Consider the following 7,489-nt stretch of genomic DNA (forward strand, 5'->3'; position numbering starts at 1 on the left):
ACATTACAGTAGTCATTTAGCAGACGCTCAAGAGCAATTTACAGTTGAATCTGTTTTTTTTTTCTTCATAATATCCCCATGAAACATTTAGAGAAGTAAGACTACAGTATGTCTGACTATAACTGCTAGTCGTAATGAAAGAAAGGCCTGTAATGGTTGTGAAGGTGTGTAATCACCACCTGGTACATCTTCATTCCATTAAGATTCTCCATCATGAGATTGAATCAGATGCTAGGCTGTAGATGTGATAAACAGCAGTGAGATTGGAGATGACAGATTAGAGGAGGCTCAGTATGTGGTACACTCTTACCTTCATAGTTATAGTGCATTACTTATGACCAGAGCCCAGCATAGGACTCTACCCACAGGACTCTACCCATAGGACTCTACCCATAGGACTCTACCCACAGGACTCTACCCATAGGACTCTACCCATAGGACTCTACCCACAGGACTCTACCCATAGGACTCTACCCATAGGACTCTACCCACAGGACTCTACCCATAAGAGTCTACCCACAGGACTCTACCCATAGGGAAACCCATAGGACTCTACCCATAGGGAAACCCATAGGACTTTACCCACAGGGTTTTTACCCACAGGACTCTACCCACAGGGTTTCTACCCATAGGGCTCTACCCACAGGGTTTTTACCCACAGGGTCTCTAGCCACAGGACTCTACCCACAGGGTTTCTACCCACAGGACACTACCCACAGGGTTTCTATCCATAGGACTCTACCCACAGGACTCTACCCACAGGGTTTCTACCCATAGGGCTCTACCCACAGGGTTTTTACCCACAGGGTCTCTAGCCACAGGACTCTACCCACAGGGTTTCTACCCACAGGACACTACCCACAGGGTTTCTACCCATAGGACTCTACCCACAGGGTTTCTACCCACAGGGTTTCTACCCATAGGGCTCTACCCACAGGGTTTCTACCCACAGAGTTTCTACCCACAGGACTCCATCCATAGGGCTCTACCCACAGGACTCTACCCACAGGGTTTCTACCCATAGGGCTCTACCCACAGGGTTTCTACCCATAGGACTCTATCCACAGGGTTTCTACCCACAGGGTCTCTACCCACAGAGTTTCTACCCACAGGACTCCATCCATAGGGCTCTACCCACAGGACTCTACCCACAGGGTTTCTACCCATAGGACTCTATCCACAGGGTTTCTACCCACAAGGTTTCTACCCACAGGGTTTCTACCCACGGGACTCTCGTCAAAAGTAGTGCAGTTGAAAAGGAACAGGGTGTCATTTGGGAAGAACACCTGTTGTCATGACGAGGGTTATTCTGGAGGACTGAAAAAAAATGTCAAAGTGACAATCAAGACAGGCCATCTGAGAGGGGAGCAGGACTTCAGGAGACTCCTAAAAATACATCCTGATTAAGTCTTAAACACTAAACAGGATCAGTGCCCTGGCCCTCTGAAAGATCACCTGCCACAGATTTTAAAGAACCATGCCCTATAGGCTATAGGTAGGCCCTGTAGCTGGGCCCTGTAGCTAGGCCCTGTAGATGGGCCCTGTAGCTAGGCCCTGTAGCTAGGTCCTGTAGCTGGGCCCTGTAGCTAGGCCCTGTAGCTAGGTTCTGTAGCCAGACCCTGTAGCTAAGCCCTGTAGCTAGGCCCTGTAGCTTGGCCCTGTGGCTAAGCCCTGTGGCTAGACCCTGTAGCTAGGCCCTGTAGCTAGCCCCTGTAGCTAGGCCCTGTGGCTAGGCCCTGTGGCTAGGCCCTGCAGCTAGGCTCTGTAGCTAGGCCCTGTAGCTAGGCCCTGTAGCTAGGCCCTGTAGCTAGGCCCTGTAGCTATGCCCTGTGTTTCACCAGGTCTACAGGTCCATAAAAATAGAACCTTTCTAGTTCTGTGGTCACGTATAGACTATGTGAAGGACCTCATTTTAAGGACATGCAGTATGGGTGAATAAGACATTTTACAGAATCACCCTGAAAGACCTCTAGTATGAGTGAATAAGATATTTTAAGATTTTTTTTTGTTAATGGCGATTTTCGAGGAACAGTTCATTAGCCATTGGCTTCTGGGAAGAGATTAGCGTACTTAGCCTGTCCTTGCAAAGGACACTTTGTAATGTATCCAAAATGCACTGGCTGAGACTGAGCTTTTCTGAGCTTGCCCAGCCTGATCTAAATACAGACATTCTGACTGGTACTATTGGTGCTGTTCAATGTTGAGAATACACCACACTGATGGTTTCATGATAACGTCATTGAACTGCATAACAACTGCATCATTCTGCTCTTATTAAAAGCTTTAAGGTAGCTGAATGGAGAACCTTGGATCAAAGGTAGCTGAATGGAGAACCTTGGATCAAAGGTAGCTGAATGGAGAACCTTGGATCAAAGGTAGCTGAATGGAGAACCTTGGATCAATGGTAGCTGAATGGAGAACCTTGGATCAAAGGCAGCTGAGTGGAGAACCTTGGATCAAAGGCAACTGAATGGAGAACCATGGATCAAATGTAGCTGAATGGAGAACCTTGGATCAAAGGTAACAGAATGGAGAACCTTGATTTAAAAAGTGACAGGCCTTATGAAGTAAAACAACATTAAAATAAAAGGGAACAATCAGAACACTGATTTACATTAATCAGGGCCTAGCTACAGGGCCTAGCTACAGGGCCTAGCTACAGGGCCTAGCTACAGGGCCTAGCTACAGGGCCGAGCCACAGGGCCTAGCTACAGGGCCTAGCTACAGGGCCTAGCTACAGGGCCTAGCTACAGGGCCGAGCCACAGGGCCTAGCCACAGGGCTGAGCCACAGGGCCAAGCCACAGGGCCTAGCCACAGGGCCGAGCCACAGGGCCTAGCCACAGGGCCTAGCCACAGGGCCGAGCCACAGGGCCGAGCCACAGGGCCGAGCCACAGGGCCTAGCCACAGGGCCTAGCCACAGGGCCTAGCTACAGGGCCTAGCTACAGGGCCTAGCCACAGGGCCTAGCCACAGGGCCTAGCCACAGGGTCATTAATCAGTCAAATTGTGAATATCCAAGTCCCTGAATAGAAAGTGATCAACTGTTCATTAATATGGGAAAAAGGTTTAATGTTGACATTATAATGAATGTTTTTTTTATTTTATGACCTGTGGTGTGGACAGAGAGTCAGAGACCACTGGCCTGTGGTGTAGACAGAGAGTCAGAGACCGCTGACCTGTGGTGTAGACAGAGAGTCAGAGACCATTTACCTTTGGTGTAGACAGAGAGTCAGAGACTACAGACCTGTGGTGTAGACAGAGAGTCAGACTACTGACCTGTGGTGTAGACAGAGAGTCAGAGACTACTGACCTCTGGTATGGACAGAGAGTCAGAGACCACTGACCTGTGGCGTGGACAGAGAGTCAGAGACCACTGACCTGTGGTGTAGACAGAGAGTCAGAGACCACAGACCTGTGGTGTAGACAGAGAGTCAGAGACCACTGACCTGTGGTGTAGACAGTCAGAGACTGCTGACCTGTGGTGTAGACAGAGTCAGAGACTGCTGACCTGTGGTGTAGACAGAGAGTCAGAGACCACAGACCTGTGGTGTAGACAGAGAGTCAGAGACCACTGACCTGTGGTGTAGACAGAGTCAGAGACTGCTGACCTGTGGTGTAGACAGAGTCAGAGACTGCTGACCTGTGGTGTAGACAGAGAGTCAGAGACCACTGACCTGTGGTGTAAACAGAGAGTCAGAGACTACTGACCTGTGGTGTAGACAGAGAGTCAGAGACTACTGACCTGTGGTGTAGACAGAGTCAGAGACCACTTACCTGTGGTGTAGACAGAGAGTCAGAGACCACTGACCTGTGGTGTAAACAGAGAGTCAGAGACTACTGACCTGTGGTGTAGACAGAGAGTCAGAGACTACTGACCTGTGGTGTAAGACAGAGAGTCAGAGACTACTGACCTCTGGTATGGACAGAGAGTCAGAGACTACTGACCTGTGGTGTAGACAGAGAGTCAGAGACCACTGACCTGTGGTGTAAACAGAGAGTCAGAGACCACTGACCTGTGGTGTAAACAGAGAGTCAGAGACTACTGACCTGTGGTGTAGACAGAGAGTCAGAGACTACTGACCTGTGGTGTAGACAGAGTCAGAGACCACTGACCTGTGGTGTAGACAGAGAGTCAGAGACCACTGACCTGTGGTGTAGACAGAGAGTCAGAGACTACAAACCTGTGGTGTAGACAGAGTCAGAGACTGCTGACCTGTGGTGTGGAAAGAGAGTCAGAGACTACTGATCTGTGGTGTAGACAGAGAGTCAGAGACCACTGATCTGTGGTGTAAACAGAGAGTCAGAGACTACTGACCTGTGGTGTAGACAGAGAGTCAGAGACTACTGACCTGTGGTGTAGACAGAGTCAGAGACTACTGACCTCTGGTATGAACAGAGAGTCAGAGACCACTGACCTCTGGTATGGACAGAGAGTCAGAGACCACTGACCTGTGGTGTAGACAGAGAGTCAAAGACCACTGACCTGTGGTGTAGACAGAGAGTCAGAGACCACTGACCTGTGGTGTAGAGAGAGAATCAGAGACTACTGACCTGTGGTGTAGACAGAGTCAGAGACCTTTTACCTTTGGTGTAGACAGAGAGTCAGAGACCACAGACCTGTGGTGTAGACAGAGAGTCAGAGACTACTGACCTCTGGTATGGACAGAGAGTCAGCGACCACAGACCTGTGGTGTAGACAGAGAGTCAGAGACCATTTACATTTGGTGTAGACAGAGAGTCAGAGACCACAGACCTGTGGTGTAGACAGAGAGTCAGAGCACTGACCTGTGGTGTAGACAGAGAGTCAGAGACCACTGACCTGTGGTGTAGACAGAGAGTCAGAGCACTGACCTGTGGTGTAGACAGAGAGTCAGAGACCATTTACCTGTGGTGTGGACAGAGAGTCAGAGACTACTGACCTGTGGTGTGGACAGAGAGTCAGAGACCACAGACCTGTGGTGTAGACAGAGAGTCAGAGCACTGACCTGTGGTGTAGACAGAGAGTCAGAGACTACTGACCTGTGGTGTGGACAGAGAGTCAGAGACCACAGACCTGTGGTGTAGACAGAGAGTCAGAGACCATTTACCTGTGGTGTGGACAGAGAGTCAGAGACTACTGACCTGTGGTGTGGACAGAGAGTCAGAGACCACAGACCTGTGGTGTAGACAGAGAGTCAGAGCACTGACCTGTGGTGTAGACAGAGAGTCAGAGACCATTTACCTTTGGTGTAGACAGAGAGTCAGAGACCACAGACCTGTGGTGTAGACAGAGAGTCAGAGCACTGACCTGTGGTGTAGACAGAGAGTCAGAGACCACTGACCTGTGGTGTAGACAGAGAGTCAGAGACCACAGACCTGTGGTGTAGACAGAGTCAGAGCACTGACCTGTGGTGTAGACAGAGAGTCAGAGACCACAGACCTGTGGTGTAGACAGAGAGTCAGAGCACTGACCTGTGGTGTAGACAGAGAGTCAGAGACCACTGACCTGTGGTGTAGACAGAGAGTCAGAGACTACTGACCTGTGGTGTAGACAGAGAGTCAGAGACCACAGACCTGTGGTGTGGACAGAGAGTCAGAGACCACTGACCTGTGGTGTAGACAGAGAGTCAGAGACCACTGACCTGTGGTGTAGACAGAGAGTCAGAGACCACAGACCTGTGGTGTGGACAGAGAGTCAGAGACCACTGACCTGTGGTGTAGACAGAGAGTCAGAGACCACTGACCTGTGGTGTAGACAGAGAGTCAGAGACCACTGACCTGTGGTGTAGACAGAGAGTCAGAGACCACTGACCTGTGGTGTGGATAGTAAAACATGTAAAAGAAGAGACCATTGTGTTTATTTCCCTGTGAATGTACATTTCACCTGAAAGAATGTCCTCTTTTCAAGTAAATCGCCAGAAAGTTCATTCAAATCAAAGTGCTGTAAAATTGAAAATATTCCCAATTATTGATAGCAATCAATGGGAGCCTATGCTAATAATAGCATGGTTATGAATAGGCTATAGGTTGGTTTTGACCTCACGTGGCTAATATTTGATTCCATGTTTATTTATTGACTATAATCTGTACAGTGACTAAGAAAGCTTCCGTTTTGATTGTCTTTCTCATTTCAAAACGGGTTTTATTAAAAGTCATTCAACTTGTGAATGTAAACGTCACTGAAATAACTTCCTGTTTTAAAGTAAAAGTCAAAAAGTCCCGAAAATCAATGCTATGACAAAAATATCTAGTCCTACATGGTTATGTCTGTATTTGGGATATAGTATAGGTAGGTCGTAATTCATTTACTGAGATCAACATTTCTGTTGACCTCAAGTGACACTGTCTTTGCATGTTTATCAGGGTCATGGGTATTGTACATTTACATTCAGAACGTAGACCCATTTCCAAATTCACATTTTCCTCATTGAAAAACATTGGAGAGAATTTGAATGTCAGTTAACTTCCAGAATTGACTGGAATTGAAATATAATTGACCACACTCCTGATGTTTATTCATTTCGTGATGGAGTGATCTGATCTGTGGTGTGAAGACCACTGCTGTTAACACGTGTACCTACAGATTAGTGGTAGATAATACCATGGCTTTAAGCTCTGCTCAAGCAGATCCCAGTTAGGTCAACTCCGAATATACATGCACATATACCATCAATCTTAAACATTTCAGCAACTTCACATAGCCTGTAACATAATTACAGTCCATGAAGTATCTCTATGGTAGGCACTTAACGTTGTTTGTTTAACTTAAACTGAGAAAACATGTAGCCTATGATGTGGTGCTCTCTTTAGACAATAACCTGGTAGTCGTTTGTCAAACACTAATAAGTATATAGTTACAGACGTTCACACAGCATCTAGACTATCCTGTGTCTTCGGCTAAAGCAACAGTAGCTCACCTGAATGTAGCCTGGTCCTCTCCTCACGCTGTGTTGCACATCATTCCTCACAAATTGACATTGGATAATTCCATTTTTCAGAAATAATTGTAATCCTACGTCGTTTGGTCGTTAGTTGTTGTCCTGTGAGGGAAAAAAATCATGATCCCAATTGTAATCCAAATAGTAGAGAATTTAGTGAGTGACTTTCAGAACAGCCTTTCAGTGGTACATTTACCATCACGGACAGCGCGCTAATAGGAGATCACTGAGCTGTCTGGTAGGGCGGAGCCTCTCGGTGCTCCAAGTCATCAATATTCAACAGGCAAACAATCTGGCTTTTTAAAAATCAAATCAAATGTATTTATAAAGCCCTTCTGACATCAGCTGATATCTCAAAGTGCTGTACAGAAACCCAGCCTAAAACCCCAAACAGCAAGCAATGCAGGTGTAGAAGCACGGTGGCTAGGAAAAACTCCCTAGAAAGACCAGAACCTAGGAAGAAACCTAGAGAGGAACCAGGCTATGAGGGGTGGCCAGTCCTCTTCTGGCTGTGCCGGGTGGAGATTATAACAGAACATGGCCAAGATGTTCAAATGTTAATAAATGACCA

The 7,489-nt window shown here is 47.5% G+C and overlaps 1 pseudogene; it reads right to left on the reverse strand.

The window, feature by feature from the left end:
* The window catches only part of LOC139414628 (cyclic nucleotide-gated channel cone photoreceptor subunit alpha-like), a 63,937-nt pseudogene extending 56,828 nt beyond the window's left edge, over nt 1–7,109 (reverse strand).
* Nucleotides 7,110–7,489: the final 380 nt, after the last annotated feature.

Source organism: Oncorhynchus clarkii, chromosome 1 (assembly GCF_045791955.1).
Source record: "Oncorhynchus clarkii lewisi isolate Uvic-CL-2024 chromosome 1, UVic_Ocla_1.0, whole genome shotgun sequence".
In the NCBI taxonomy this organism is placed as follows: Eukaryota; Metazoa; Chordata; class Actinopteri; order Salmoniformes; family Salmonidae; genus Oncorhynchus; species Oncorhynchus clarkii.